This window comes from Thunnus thynnus, chromosome 18, assembly GCF_963924715.1.
Source record: "Thunnus thynnus chromosome 18, fThuThy2.1, whole genome shotgun sequence".
NCBI classification, from domain to species: Eukaryota; Metazoa; Chordata; class Actinopteri; order Scombriformes; family Scombridae; genus Thunnus; species Thunnus thynnus.
Window position 1 is genome coordinate 10,515,145 of NC_089534.1, and position 16,899 is coordinate 10,532,043.

At 40.5% G+C, this 16,899-nt stretch overlaps 1 protein-coding gene across 2 annotated transcripts in view; it reads right to left on the reverse strand.

The window, feature by feature from the left end:
- The window catches only part of LOC137169031 (hormonally up-regulated neu tumor-associated kinase homolog A), a 129,497-nt gene that overhangs the window by 25,440 nt on the left and 87,158 nt on the right, over nt 1-16,899 (reverse strand). The gene's annotated exons all lie outside the window — the stretch shown is intronic.

A 16,899-nucleotide genomic window follows, 5' to 3' on the forward strand; every position in this document is an offset into this window, starting at 1 on the left:
TGTTGACACTATTGGCAGTCATATTTTGGTTAAAAAAAAAAAAAAAAGTTCTCCAAAAAGCTGTGGACTAAGTGTGTGGATTATCCTGAGTGCCTAGGTGATTGTTTCTAGAAAGTGACATCTCTGTTCGGTTTTTCGTAATTTTCCAATTTATACCACAAACCACATCCCATACACATTGATTGTATTGGGTTTGGTGGCAGGTCTCAGTGGTGGATATCTCAAAACCGTGCCAGATGAAACCAGAACCATCTGCATGGAGGAAAATGTGTTTCTTCCTCGATGTATTTTCTAACACAAAATAGTTGTATAAATTAGGAGAAATAGTTGTTCCTTTATGTAGCCTGTTTGCTCCATCGAAACAAAGGCAACCTTTTCAGATGTGTGCTGCATTAAGATGCTTGTGTACCAAGTATAAGAGCTGCAATCATGAGTCAAACTTTTACCATCTGTTAATGAAGGCGGATGGAGTTTGCCTTTAATTTAGTGCAACTTTTATGTCTGCCTTTAATGAGTCGTACACCATGTGCGCCAATGTCATATGTTAGCTTGGGTCTTTTCCCGTGGTGCCTGCTTGCCCGTCCTCCAGTGCTAATGTGCTAATCTGCTGTTTAGTCCAACCAGATGGGCCTCTCCCCCCACACTGGAGGAAGATGGGGGAGAGCGGGGAAGCGGGAGGAGAGGAAGTTACCTGCAGAGATCTCCCCTCATTAAAAATCCCTTTGCCTAAATTACACACCCTGCACTCAGCCCCTCCCTTCCCTGTGTCCCCTTCTTCCATCCCCCTTTCCCAGCAAACTTTTATAAGGTAATGACAGGCTCAGACGCCCAAAACTCTCCACCACTCTCTATCTCCCTTCCACTTGCTTTCTCTGTGCAGCTATTTACTTCCTTTCAATCCGCGAGTTCAAATCCGTCATCAAATCCTTCCGTCATACTTTGGCATCGACATCACAGGCCAGTTGGCATGTGCTGACTTTACATAAAACTAACACATTCCTCGCTGTAGATGAGAATAAAATGAGAGCTAGAGATGAAAGCGAGAAAGATCTGAAAGCTAGATTGATGTGTAGCAACACAATATGTAAAAGAAAGAGATGAAAAACGTGCATGAAACCCAATCAGAGAGACCACACGTACTCTGTCCATCATTCACACTATACGCACATGCTAAGAGCTCTCTTGACGATGCCCTCTGAGCGTCTATCAAGTTCAGACCATCATGCATGAGCGCATACGACAAGCGAAGGGAGGTGCGGGACAGAGGGCTGGAGGAAAGAAGGATGGAGGGGGGAGAGGAGGAGGAAAGATGGAGGGAGGGAGGGGGGGGGCGTAAAAAACTTCCTTGGAGGGCAAATGAGAGAAGACTTTTTAAAAGCCTGATTAAAATTCTTATGATTTATTACTCTACTCTTTAAGTGGGTTGTTGACAAAAAAAAAGGGAGTGAAAGAGAGAGAGAGGAGCGAGGCAAGAGGACTGAAATGCGGTGCGCCTGAGCTGATTCTTAACAGACTGTTTAACAACGGAAACTCTGCTTAAAGAAAACTCCACGAAGCTTGTTCAGAAATCCCCTCGTATCATGAGAGGAGAGGACAGCGGGACAAAGGAGCTGCTGAAAACCTTCATATCAAATGTTGAACTCATGGAGGAACATGTGACTAAGGTTAACGGTGGCCATAGCACACAGGCTCCATCTATCATCACAAGACAATGATCTCTTTTCCTGGACTGTCTACACACTCACACACTCAAACCCAAAACCGCGGGACTAAAAATGGGTCCTTGTCATAGTCTATTAGGAGTAAATTTGCTGTGTCCACAGAGTTGTTTCTCTGGTTCCCATTTCAGCCCCTTTCACTGCGTTTCGATTGCTCGCTGTGTTGGTCCTCTCACCGCCTCATAGTATTTAGGAGGATTTAGCTGCTGCAGTCTGATCCACAGATAACATCAGGCCAGTTTTCCAAAAAAACAACTGAGTGTACTTCAACAATCCCTCTTCCCTTGTCTGTCAAGATATGCCCGACTACATTTTTCAACGTGTCCTCTACTCCTTCGTCTTCTGTGCTTCTTCAATGCACATAACTGTGTGAATTTCTAGAAGTGTCAAATCACACCCGTTTATAGAGAGGCGTCAACAAAAAAGCAGCTGAAGTTCAAAAATGCACTCATTTTTTTTTACTCTTTATACAGTTTTATATTTTTCCTTTTGATCATATCTGCAGTTTAAATAAACATACTTTTATTATTTGTGAATGTGGGTTTTCCTTTAGTTTTTTTTTCCTAATTTCAGTGATGGGTAGAAACACGCAACTCTATCGCCAGGCAGAATGTTGATACTGGACGATTCTGTAAAACCCCAGATTTCATTCAGTCAATCAACAACCTCTTTAACGGCCAACTGCAACTATGGTATGGTTAAGTTAAGGGAAAGACCATGGTTAAAGTATGCTTAAAATATATAATACAGCATGGTGCAACTCTGCCACCTTGGCTACTGGCTATGTCCAGTCTTTCCCTAGAGGTTGCTGCTTTCCACCTATTTTTATCTCATCATGATGTTACCAGGGGTTGTAGCTTGGAGCAGAAGGAATGGTTTGCAATATGTCATGATTATTATAGCAAGTTTCGCTAACTAATATTATAAACATTGTTTATTGGCCTGGATCACTTCATCAAACTTTGAAGTTGATATTTTTCCCCCAAACGTTTTTGTTGATTGAAATGTTTGTTCCCTCGCTGAAGTAGTGTGTAAATTAGGAAACTCATACACCAGTAAAATTAGCTCCTGCATTGTTTTCCTCTGTGGATTCTGTGGTTGCCATGGTCACACGGGAAGCCATGGCAGCAAGCTGGGAAAAGTTCAACCAATCTCGAGTCACATGGCAGCTGCAAATAGCCGAACACGGCCCTCTCTCTCCCTGCTGCAACTCAGTGGCTGTCGCGTTTACATTGAAAAAAAAAAACATGGAGGCTGCTGCAAATGCTTACTTTACAATCCACCTTGCTGCATGAAAGGCACCCCACCTCACTGACTGCCAGCACTGGACGTAAACTGTACACCGATATGAAAGTAATTGAAAGTCAATTTGCCTACTGTAGTTTCAAGGCAAATATGTATTTTACTTTAGAGATTGATATTCTCTGACTGATTCTGCCTCCAACAATTACCAAACAACAATTTTTTATGAGATTTCAGATTATTATGTCACTCTGTCATGACATGAGTTACTGATATTCGAACGAAACAAAACAGTTTGATTGTTTTTTGTCCCTCACCATCTGATACACCAGCAGTTGTGATGCTGACTGAGCCGCAGGGGAAAACATCTCAACTAGTCTCTGTTGTTAAGCTTTGGAGCCGAGTGCATCATAAAGTCAAGGTTTCCAAAACATTTTCAGATCAGAACCCATATAAAAAATGGTGTTTCATGCTGTTGAGCCAAGGCTGATGAAAACATATTAAAACTCAGCAGAAAAGAAACATGACCCATTTAAGGTTGTAAACTACTGTGAAGAATCCAAGCTCTAAATCATAAGTCTGACTATGGCTCCAGCTTCAAAAGCAAGCACAATATAAAGTATTACAACAAAAAAAAAAAAAGCATATATCAGCGCTGCCTGTCTGTCTGTCTACTATCTGTGCATTGGTCTCTTCAAACAGACACAGTGTGGAGCATTAGTTTTTGACCCAAAGGCCTGTGGAAAGCCACAGAATGCATGACTACTCCTCCACAGTATGTCCAGGACTCCTCAACAGTCCTCTACACGCTTGATTTATGAAATAATTACAGTATCTGTTTTCCCACTGCACCTCTGTCCACGCAGTTTGAAATACAGGCAACACGCTGTTAAGGGAAGTAAGATAAATGTATAAAAACTGACGCTGGAGAAAGAGAGGCGAAGAGATAGAGGGATAGAGGAGGAATGTGAAAGAGACAGATGGAGACAGATTAGAAGAGAAACGAAAAGAGAGTATAAAGAGTGAGGATAGAATATCATTAGGATGTTTGCGATTATGCTTGCCATATTTGTCACTAATACCCTAGATATTTTGAGGCTCCAACACTCAGATTATATGTTTTCCCAGGCTGGTAAACACACATTCATCCCTGCGCTGCCCAAGAGACTGCCTCATGTAATTACCTGTTCTGCTCAGAGTCCATTATGAAAGGGAAACAAACTGTCACATACACCATTAACTGTTCCTACAACACCCAGTAACACAGGGGTGTTTTTAATAAACCTATAAATGTTGTTTACACAGCCATAGAGTCAAAGGACATGGACACTGATACTCCCTGACAGTAATGCCTGCTGCTAATCTGTGTATTTCTTACCAAAGGACTTTTTCTTGGCTCAGTGGTGCTAGGAACCTCTGAAAACAGGCTTTCATAGCACTACAGTCAGAACAAATTTAGGCAACGAACGTCTGATTCTGTAGCTTAATGCTGTGGCTTTGTGTAACAATTCATTTGTAAGAGATGCGATGTGTGTGTGTGTGTGTGTGTGTAGTACAAGTGTGTGTTCTTGTCACGCAGGCACTACTTATTCCATCAAACACACCTTATGCACCTCATTGTGATCAATGTAGCTAAGAATGAATACAGCTGGGCCTCATCACTCAGGTGACAAGACAAATTGATGTGTGAATAATAAACAGATGGTGAGGAAGAGCAAGGTATACTCTATCTATCTCTAGCTATCATGAACCAGCGTTATTTGGATCCATCCGTCATACACTGGAATTGTAGAACATTTTGCATATAACGAGATTTATTATATCAACACACAAAGTGAATCGCTGATGTTATGGATAAAAGTGCACTTGTTTTTTTATGGTTGTAATAAATACAGGGTAGGGAGGTAGAACTGGGAAGAAAGCAAATAGCAATAATAGCTCAACAAAAAAAGTTGCCTGTTTATTCATCTAGCATACATTGAGCAACATTAGTATTCATGGAGTTGTGTTCCTGGTCACCTGAAGCATCTTTAAGTCAAGATGCAACAAGTTGCTAACTTAATCTGCCTGCTGGTGCTGAGCAGGAAGTGCACAGTGGGTTTATCAGCATATACGATGGAAAATGGGATTGATGAGAACAAAGTTTGCTTGCTGGAAAACCAAAACAAGGACCTGAAAGAAACTAAAATACTTGATAGAGTTGAGGGGAACTGCAGAGTTTGGTTATAATTCTCTGTGGGTACATCATTACAAGCAACCTCTTTCACATTATACAGTAATTTCATCCATTGTTCATGTAAGAATATTGACAAATGCAAGCTTTAAACGGCTATAACTGATATTTTATAATAGCAATGTATTAAATTACAATGTGGAATGTGAGAGGCGGCGCTAGTAGCGATGAACTCAAGAGAATTATTAGCTTAATATTTATATTCGGTTAATTGTTTAGCTGTCCAGCCTGCAACTTTACTGTTTTGGTTCACTCTCAGTGCTCTCATAGCATTGTGTTCAGCTAAAGCAGGTTGCTGTTTTCAGCGAAAAAAAATCTAAAAATAAGCAACTGTTTGCCAACAAGTTCAACATATCAACTTATAAACTTCATGATTTGTCGTTGACAACTTGTTTCTGCTGCCCCCAAGTGGCAAAAAAATCAGTTATTTCAGGTTTAAGCAAGTATTAGAAACCAATTTTCCTGGGGAATTTGTAATTAGTAGTGCTTCTGTGCACCTGATATTTTTGATCAATGACTGTTGTGTTTCTTCTGTTTGCATTAATGACTGCAAAGTTCTCCCAGTGTTTGCCCCTCTCCACAAGGAGGTCAGAGGTCAGTATCAGGTACAGATTAGTACTCCTGGAGCCAGCAGGGGTTAAGAGGATATGAGAAGGGATCCTCACACTGAAAGACAATCTTCCTGTTAACTATAGCCAGTTAATAGGCTATAGTTAATAGACTCCTGCTTCAGTGTTGTAAAAATAATCTGTCAAACAGGCTATCTCATCTCCATGTAACTAAACAACACACAAACAAACAAGCATTATTGTGGTGCGGTGGTGTGATGTCAGCAGGAGTGGTCAGTGCCGTCCAGCTGCATCCTCCTCAGTGAGGCGTGAGCAACATCCTCAATGCCTCATTAACGAATCACAACACAAACATGCGCATGTGAGGATTTTATGATTTGCTATGTGTGTGTGTGTGTGTGTGTGTGTGTTTGTGTATATGTGTGCATGTGTGTGTATGTGTGTGTGTGTGTGTGGGTGTGACACAATGTTCAGATGGTCAGTTCATGTGAAAGATGAAAGACTGAAAGACTTGGCTAGCTGATGGTGAGTCCGGCTGCACACACATACACACTAACGTCTCAACTGAGTAAACATGCATAGTTTTCTGGAGTAATTAGAGGGTTTGAGTGAAGGACTGCCAGTGTCTCAGCTGGTGTGCGGGTAGAATAAAGTCAACAACATTTAATTTTCTCAAATATATAAATGATGAATGGACAATAGATGAACAGATGGGCCAATAAACTGAGAATCGGAGGGATGGATCGATAAATCAGAATCAGAATCATCTTTACTGGCCAAGTATATTTACACATACAGGGAATCTGACTCCAGTTTAGTGTCTCTCAAAGTACTTGTTGTACACAGTACAACAACACAACAATCTTCAGAAATATGTGCACAAGGAACGACTACGTGAAACTGTTTCTGTGAACTGTTAAAGAGGAGTGACAAGATAAAAATTAAATGGTAAGAAAAAAGCTGTTACTTTATATACATACTGTATAGTAGTTGGTTATATATACAGTATATACAGCCTGTTCAGATATACAGTAGTGAGTGAAATGTATTGCACGTTTTGTATTTGAGACTAAAATAAATGTGTATAATTTGTTGGTGCAGTGGGTATTATAATGTTCCAGGGTTATTGCATAGTGCCACAGTGAGTTAACTGTTCATAAGAGTGACGTGAGGGGGAAGAAACTGTTCCTGAGACTGGTGGTTTTGGTGTTCAGTGTTCTGTAGCGCCTACCAGAGGGGAGAAGTTGGAACAGATTATGTCCAGGGTGTGAGGGGTCTGCAATGATTTTCCCTGCCCGTTTCCTGACTCTGGAGGTGCACAGATCCTGGATGGTGGGGCAGGTCAACACCGATAATCTTTTCTGCAGACCTGAATGTCCGTTGTAGTCTGTTCCTGTCCTGTTTGGTGGCCGATCCACACCGGACAGTGATGGATGTGCAGACTCGATGACTGCAGAATGCAGCAGCTCCTGAGGCAGGCTGTATACATCCTCTGCTGGGCCTTTTTGATGACTGCGTCGATGTGGGACTTCCACTTCAGGTCCTAGGAGACTGTAGAGCACAGAAACCTGAACTATTCCACAGCCGACACAGTGCTGTTGAGTATGGCGAGGAGGAGGGAGGGGGGCAGTGATGGGGGGGCTCCTCCTGAAGTCCACTGTCATCTCCACAGTTTTGAGCATGTGTGAGCTCCAGGTTGTTGTGACCGCACCACAAGGTCATCTGTGTGACCTTCCGTCTGTATGCGGACTCCTGTCTGTCTCGGATGAGGGAGATGACTGTTGTGTCGTCTGCAAAGTTGAACTGACGGATGAAGATTGACAAAAAAAAGCCATAAAAGACAAAACAAAGCTCAGTCTTTTTTTTTATAATACTACACTAGTACAGAATAGAGAAGAAATGTAATAATATTCCACTCTATAAACATCAGTCCAAACCATATTCCTAGTAAATTCTTCAGCTTTAATATCACTTTTCTGTCGGTATATGTGAACCATTTATTTGCCGACTTCTCCGTCCACAATATGTTAGAAGCAGTCAACATCTTTGCAGTTTATTTGGAGCCACAATGACACGTGGCAGTTTTGCTGGGATGAAGAATATCCCCCCAGCCCTTAATATATAGTGAAACCCTATAGTTTTGAATTCAGAAAACTGTATAAAACGGAGGCATATACACACTCACATGTGCGTGTGCCACTAGGCTATAATATGTTTGGACAGAGCAGGATGCCAGGCAGTGCCCGTTAAAGGCTCTAATGTGGCAGTGGTTTCATGGTGGTTGGCACAGATCAGCAGGAAGAGGGCAAAGAGAGGGATATAAAAAAAAAAAAAAAAAGGGAGTGATGGTGGAAGAGAGGGGGGGTTGTCTGGGAGAAAAAGGGAAAGAGGGATTTGGGAGTGAGAGGGGAAAGGAGCAAGCTAAAGACAGAGGGCTATAGTTACACAGGCACACCACAGGCATCAAACAGTGGTGGATATGAATTTTCTCTCTCTTGCTTTTTCTCTCTGTGTCCTCACTTCATCCCTCTCTTTCTCCATCCCTCTCTCTCTCTCTCTCTCTGGGTGAACGGCCCATTCACAGTGTGGTCCTGGGGTGATCAGAGTGGACCCTGCCCTCTCTCGCTCCGCTTTTATTCTCTCTCCGTCTTTCATCCCGTCTTTTCGTGGCGGAGGGAGGGAGGGAGGAGGGGGTCAAAACAGTCATACTTCCCCTAAACTCATCTTTTATTAATCAGACCTCAGCAGTGTATCAGGAGGAAGAGTGACGCACGGGGGTTTGTGAGAGTGCGCGTTTAAAAAATGCTTAGGAACACACACGCTCACCAGTAAAGAGCTTGAACATGCGACTGACCGCTGACAAATGCCTTAGGGTGTTTCATATTTCCTCCGCTGCAAAACTGGCCATCGCAAAAAAACACCAGAGTACTTGCTTTCTGCCTGAGTATGTGTCAAAGAGAGAGACAGAGAGAGAAAAAGAAATTAGCGAGACAGATGACTTGACTGCACCACACCACCTCCCTGTTTCTGTCATTCATAAAGCCACTCTCACTCTTTTCCTCTTTTTCCTATCTCCTTCGCACACTTGCATACTCACACACACACACACGCACACACCAGCTCACAGGCGGAGCGGAGCGGATATTCTGGGTGGTGTTATTCCAGGTGTGGAGTCATTGAGGTCTCCATGCTGTGACCCTGTTATCCTGGGAAGAGGGAGAGTATTAGAAGCATGCCGGGAGAGGAAGAGACTCTATATCAAAAACACATTTCGCCCTGAGGCTGTATCACTGCAGCTATATGGCTACAAACACAGACGAGCGCATATATACACGTGCACAGACATTTGTATATACATGCACTTGTGCACAAAATGTGATGCTTTTGTGTGTGTGTGTGTGTGTGTGTGTATAAACCCTGTTGATGGACTGCCAATCACTGACAGTAAAAAAGCTCTACTAAACTCTTTACTCAGAAACTGGATCTTCTTTTGTTGCCAAGTACCACACAAGACCTGATTAAATCTTCTCTGTCATTCATATTATTTACTGGCTACTATAGTAAATATATTTGCATGCTCAGATCAGATCCTTTATTTAAGTGAAAGCAGCAATATCACACTGTAAAATGCTCGATTGCAGTTTAAAGTCTTGCATCCAATGTAAACAGTCTTGCACAATGTAAACGGAAACTTCATGTTTAGATTGTGTGTATCCTTGTGGCCTAACAAATGCGCTGAATGCATTTTCTTCCTCATAAAACATTTGCAAAGTATTTTGAATCCCGCACTGTTTAAATCCATGTTTACTTGATAGCTTCTTCCTCAGTGCCTTGTTCAGTGCATCTTTTGGCAATTTTATTTATTATTGGGTGGTTTATTCTATATCACTTCATCATATTTTATAAAGTTTGTAACTAGAAGTAACTAGAACCTATGGCTGTCAAGTAAATGTAGAGGAGCAAAAATTATAATATTTTTGTAGAGTTGAAGTGTGAAGTGAAATAGAAATAGTCAACTAAAGTACCTCAAATTTGTATTTAAATGAATGTTCTTAGTTATATTCCCACAAGTGACTTACGAAAATAGTGAACAGTTCCAAACTTAAAGAGATAAGTAGCCTGTTGTGTTTCATATTATGGATGCATGGATGTGAATAAAAGTACGTGCATGTGTGTCTACACTGACTGTGTTATTGTTCATGACTGTATAATGCTTCCTGAAGCTTTGATGTTCTCATCAGAGTCCCATTTGTAGTCCGTTCTGTCTTTCAACACTGAAAATGGTGTCATTACGACCAATTAGATCCTCTGAAAGACTTAAAAATAGTGACTGGCTCTGGTGAAAAAACACAAAAAACAATGGCTTTTTTGTAACAAGGTAATAAAATGTCTTTTATAATGGAATAAAATGGTATTATACACTGTATATAGACTGTCTGATATACATGCATGTTTGTGCATGCTTTAACACAGACATTCCTTAAAGGATTAAGTGGCATTTAGGGTGAGGTTGCAGATTGCAACAAAACGAATACCCCTCCCCTCACCCTCCACTTCCCAGTGTGTAGGAGGACCTACGGTGGCATGAAAGGCACTCTCAAGAGCCAGTGTTTGGTGTGTCCATTCTGGGCTACTGTAGAAACAGGACAGTGCAACATGGTGGCTTCCATGGAAAGGGACCCGCTCCTTATGTAGATATAAAGGGCTCATTCTAAGGTAACGAAAACACAACAATTCTTAGTTTCATGGGATTATACACTAATGAAAACATATTTATGAATATTATATTCCATTTCTGCCAAGTCCATTCCTCTAGATGCCACTAAACTCTGCAAACTGCACCTTTAAATACAGTAATAAAACGGCATTCCTTAAATCTGCGCTAAATGTTAGTTAGCGCTGGGCTGGACGTTGAGGGAGGAGAGGCGGGCTTACCGGACGCCTTCACCGCCAATTCTCAATTTTAACGACTTTGTTCTTTGATTAAAAAACGCCTAAATGGTTCCAGTTGAGCCAGAGAAAGAGAAAAGAAATAAAACTCCAACATCTAAGAGATGAAAATAACCGTTGTTCTCCAGTTTTAAGAGGCACGTGTGCTGGGGTTGGCCTGAGACGTCAGTTACGAGCTGCAGATGTTTGTATGGTTTTTTTATGATTGTTGTTATTTTCAAATTGCGGCGTTTCCGTGATGAGCTATACGCTCGTTAGGACTGTGTGTGTGTGTGTGTTTGCATGTGTGTGTTTGCGTGTATGTGTGGGCAACTAAGAGAGAAACATTTGAAGAAAAAGACTGAAGTACTTTGAGTTTAATTAACCATAGTTCTAATCTAATCTTTGTGCTTTTTAGCAGCTCATTATGCAGCCTAATCACAGGAAGCTATAGAGGTGATTACACACAATGATAGTCTACTCACATATGCACACTAACACACATGCACACACCTATGGGAGGTGTGTTCAAGAATTCCTTGGCATTGAACAATACAGGGTAATCAAAACCTCTGCATACACACTTCTCCCTTCTTATGACCTAATGCACGCACACACAAACACACACACAGTGCAGATTGAGTCTTCATGTGGTTTCACGGGTTGTGAGAGGAGAAAATGTTTTCACCTCTTCTTCGCTGGATGGAGAAAGCCATAAAAACAGCACCTGCTCGCTTGTTCTTTCCCATCTCGACTGCCCCTCCTCTCCGTCTCTCTTTGAAGGGAGAAGAAAGAGGCAGTGAGGTAATGAGATTAGTTGTTTTGTTGCTGTGTAACAGCATAACACAAATTACATTTGCATTTGACTCTATCCAAAGCATCTTAAAATGATTGGGCAGGTAGGGGTTTGGCGCCTTGCTCAAGGACACAGGCTGGGGTCACACCTGCCAAGTTCAAGCAGCAGGAACAGGAACCAGTAGGCCACCCTGCCACCAATCACTCCACGTCTATAAATCATCCAGGTGTAGACTATGAGGTGATTAAAAAGCAGGTTACTTTGGCAGCAATGTAGACTGAGAGCAGCATGTCTCTTGGACCGTGCAGATACATTAGACCTGTTTTACTGTCTGCTCAATGCCAGCAAATGAATAGTTTACTTCCGCATTTTATGACTCGGATTTGTAATTAATAGACCTTAGATCAGCCTGAGAAATATGTATGAGTGTGTCTCCTGCTGACTGGGTTAAATATGAGTGGAGCCAGTCCTGCAGAGCTGTTGACCTTTGTTGATCTCATTCAAGTCTATTACATACAACAAACCTACATAAAACATTATACAGATTATGGTCTTGCATTGTTTAACAAGCCCTTTTAGCTAAAAATCCATTGAAAACGACCATAACATTTCTTCATTTCTTCATTTAAAAATGGAAATTAAATAATCTTGCAGCAAGCCAGGGGGTGTCCAATTGGGCAACCGGCACTGCTCACAACAGTTAACCTGAATGCTGCTAGAATTTACTTAAATTTCATCACTGAACCACTTTGTTTGATAACTAAAAGAAAACAGACACCTTTTAGTAAGGTGCTGGCTTGCAGATATGCATCCTATAAAATAGAAAAAAGCCACACACATATCTCTAATGCATTTTTTTTTTCCAAGTCTAGATTTTTATCAGGTGTGCGATTTTTCTCATGTTTATTTCTGTAACCATTTATTATCTAGAACATCTCTTAGTTCTGCACTAGAACGATATCATCTGGTTTCTCTCTATCCTGATAACTGTAAAGTTAATGTGCACAATATAGCAAGTTTTTCAATGAGTGCCAAAAAAACTGAAAGTTATCAGTTGGATGTAATTATAAGCCAGCCGTAATAACCGTACTAATGCTACAGTAATGCTTTTAGTTCCACTGTGGAGGACAACTAAACTCTAAAAAGAAAAAGCTGAAAACTAATGTAGTGCTTCAGAGAGGATGCCAGTGTTTTCAGATATCGGAGTCCCCGTCGTTGTGCAACGTTTTGGCTAATTCTGTCACTGTTTGATAGCAATTAGCTCAAATACAAAGGCTTGAGCTCCAGACCGAGTCAGTGCAGCAGGTTATAGTGAATGGCTTTGACTGAAAACTTTGCCGTTTCTCACCAAAGTTTAACTCCCCTCCGTTCTCAGCCCCGAACGTTCCTGTTTCCAATGAAAAGAAAATTACTGCACTATTCACAAGAGTTAATAATGACTATAAATACCATAATCATGACACTGCTGAAGTGATGAGGAGCTAGAATGTCTGAAACAAAAAAACATACCCGACGTGGGATCGACTATACTGTGTATATCTGTTTAACATCTTTTTGAAAATAAACTGAGGTTTGTCTCATAGAAACAAATATATCTCGTTTACAAGAAGGAACGCTACGCAAGATTTAGTTAAAAGATTTCAAATCTGATGGAACTAAAAATATTACATATGTTTAAACTCCGTGCACACACGTTTTTCTTTCCTTCACATTCCAGCATTGTTCCTGATTTACAGCCCTGCTAGTTCTATATGTTTATTTTTTCATAATGGATATGAGAGTATTTGTCAAACCCATACCTTTGGCGTTGATTAAAATTATTTATAGACATTATTCATGAATATAAATTTCCTTTAGTTTTATCTCATCAAAATAATGATGTGATAGGTTGTGTAGGCTCCAGGCTACAACCTGGCTTGGCTCAGCAATGCGTTTTTGATCAGTGAATAAACGCGTGAATCCAACACCAGTGCAGCAGTTTCAGGCTGTAACTCAGAGTTACACACAGCTTGAGTCATCTGCGTCTCTCTTTGACTGCATATGTGTGTGTGTGTGTGTGTGTATGTGACAAGCCATTTCTGCCAGAGCAGGAGTTCAACTTGAATAACATCCGAGGCGCACAAAGGCCTGAATAAACGGCGTCACGACCAGAACCGACTCGTAAAAAAATTTCAATAAATGTCATAGATCCATCAATTTCTATCAAGCGCGTCAGTAAATACCAAGTTTTCAATGGAAGGTTAACTTTATGAAAGAGAGAAGGGGTCACTTCACTTGGATGACGAGAGACTCTGGGCCAGCATAAGCAGGATATGCTCGCAGGGGCCCCGCTCGTTTGCTTTGCAGTGTTGGCACAACTGCAGATAGGCATAGAGTTCAAGTCATGACTTTCCCTGTGGAGCCATAAGGGGGATTCGGCAGTTCTTGTCTTGGATTCGGCCTCCCAGGATGGGCCGCTGAATTTGGAGGGGGGCAAATGGCTGAAGCTCTCTGCTGCATCTCCTTATCTGTATGCTGTTGGACCACCTCCTTCTCCCAGGTCTACTAAACCACTGTCTGTCCTCAGGAAAGATCAAAGTGACACATAACAAATCTGTGTTAAAGTATCACTCCTGAAACCCTTTAAAATGTAACCTTTTGTATGTAGGTCTCTCTCTCTCTTTCACACACACACACACACACACATACACATAAACACACACACGCACCTTCCCAGCGCTCATGCCACTTCCGCCATAAAAACCCTGGCAGCGATCCACGTGCCCATTAGCACGCGCTAAATAACTGTTAACAATGTATTACCCAGACTCCCCTGCACCGGCACTTCTCCCCTGCCCCGCGTCCCTTCAAAGCCCACAGGTAATTATGTCAAAGGTTTTTAATAAACAGCCTATTCAGTGCGCAGTGGGTTACGCCTACCTTCTGAGTGACAAAATGTACTTTTAAAAACGACACGTGCATAAATGAGCTAAGCTCTGATTGGCTGAATTACGCCCAGAGCCGTTAAAAATCACCAGGTAAAAACGCACCTGCACGTGAGAGTATAATTTAATGCACAAACCGGAAGTCATCGTTTAAAATTGTGTTGCTACTTTTCTTGAATGTATGACAATAATATAAAAAAATAGCCTATAGACATAAATAAACAGTAGGAAACATATTAATTTGAATGTCAAAGTAAATTCGTTATTTTTCAATTAAGTTGAGTTCCTTTCTTAATTTTTCAGTATCGCACAAAACGGTGGTTTGAAGCACAATCACAGCAACACGTTAATAACTTTGCAGCAGGACTCGCTTCATGAATGGAAAAGGGAGTCAGCAGTGGGCAACCTGTGATTTAAACTTGTTTGAAAAATAGCCCGTGTTAAATTTGACATACACGGACAGCCTAAATGCTGCAGGCTAATGCTTAGCTTACATCCTCTTTCCAATGGTTTTCCAGTAGTTACAGGCGCTGACAAATTGAGACACTAAACAGAACTGACGGAGTCTGTACTGTAGGTTTACACGTAGGGCCTGACTTACAGAGTCTGAAAAGAGATAAATACAAATAAAAATTGACTAAATTAAACACAGTCAAAGCCAAACAGTTTTTCCACTCACTGATGTGAACATCGCAGCCACGTTCATTAGGCTACAAAGGATTTACAGAGCATCTAAAGAGGGAAACTGCGAGCCGTGGCCTAGCCGCAGAGACAGAAAATTAGCCTATATATATTTTTAGAGGCCCAGATGAAATTATTCCACAATCCCATTGCCTGAAAATGCTTCCGGTCATCTTGGCTATAGGCCTGGAAGAAATGACTTTGTTTATAGATGTGGGAACATATCTCAGAAAGTTGCTACAGGCCAATTTGAAGTCATACCTGCGGTAAACAATAGAAACTGTAGGGATTCAATTGTATTTTCTTAATTAGGCCTACTATATTCTGCGGCGATGGCCTGTTGTGATCCTTCTAAAATTAATCAATGAAATAATGATATTATGAGATAATAAAGAATCTTACACAAACAGCAGATGGCATAGTAATCTTTAAGATGCACGGACCGGTGCACCTGCTAACGAATAAAAATAAGGAATAAAAAAAATGCATTTACAAAAACAAGATTTTTATTACGAAAAACCCTGTAGGCTACATATAAAGAAACACCAGAGATCGTTTGAACGAAAATGTTTTGTTCTTGGTGAAGATTGATTGAGGCTAAAAGTTCATATTATTATAATAAAACCACGTCTATTTACAGTTATTACAGTGATTAATGTGGCATGTCTAATCAGACCCAGTGTCTTGGCTGTTCTGATCCACGAACCATTTATCCAAACTATTTGTATGACATAGTTATTGTATCTCGTCAAATATTAATAATAAAATGTAATATATACGAACACAATAATAATAATAATAATAATAATAATAATAATAATAATAATAATAATAATATAAACGATAATATAAACAATCATTATTAATATTATTATTATTAATAATAATGGAAACATTCATCAGACAAAACTGTCTGTGTCTTTGCCAAAGTATTTTTTATTTTTTGACATTTTGACAATGAATTGAAGAATGTCTTTAATCTTAATTTAGTTAACGAAGGTCAACACATTCATTGTAGCCTGTTTTGCGACACTAATGTTTAATTTATGGCCAGTTAATAAATCCTACTTACACCTCATCTTTCGTCGTATTTAATTGTAGTTTATAATAAATTCAGAGTATTATGTTGTTCAAAGTAGCCTATGTTAAGGTTTTGGTCTCTGATTAAGCGAGCTGTAAAACACAATTTGCTTAAATTTGATAATCAAGGAGACATAAATCGTTTAGCACGTGGTGTATTACTAAATCTAAATATGACTTTTGCTTAACTATATTTTTTGAGAGGTTGAACAGACTATAACATGAGTCTATAGCGAATGTTTTACCTCTATAAGTTATTATATATAGGCTATTTATGCCAAAATAATTCGTGCGCTTATGTTGAACTGAAACTAAACTTAATTACAAACGGAACATAATTTACTTAATTCTCACGGAATGACTCAGAGATGTGACATTTTGAATGCCCGCTGGAGGCGAAACGCACGGCTTTTGATCTGATGCATGTGGGCACGGACCTTCCTCTCGACATCCAATCATTTACACTGAAATCCTCGCCAATAAACCACGAAGACGTGCTGTTTATTTAACCAACAAGCCACGAGAGGCCTTGAGCTGAGCAGTGATTTTAGCGGAGGAAACATCAATGAAGCAAAAAGGAAACTTAAAAAATAGGAAAATTAAACCCTGATGTGAAAAGGCTAATGGAATATCACATAGTCTAATCAAATACAATTATTCCGGAGAGACATTGATTAGTAGCTAAAAAAAGAGGCTGCTAATTAAAAATGTTAATTGAGGTATCGGT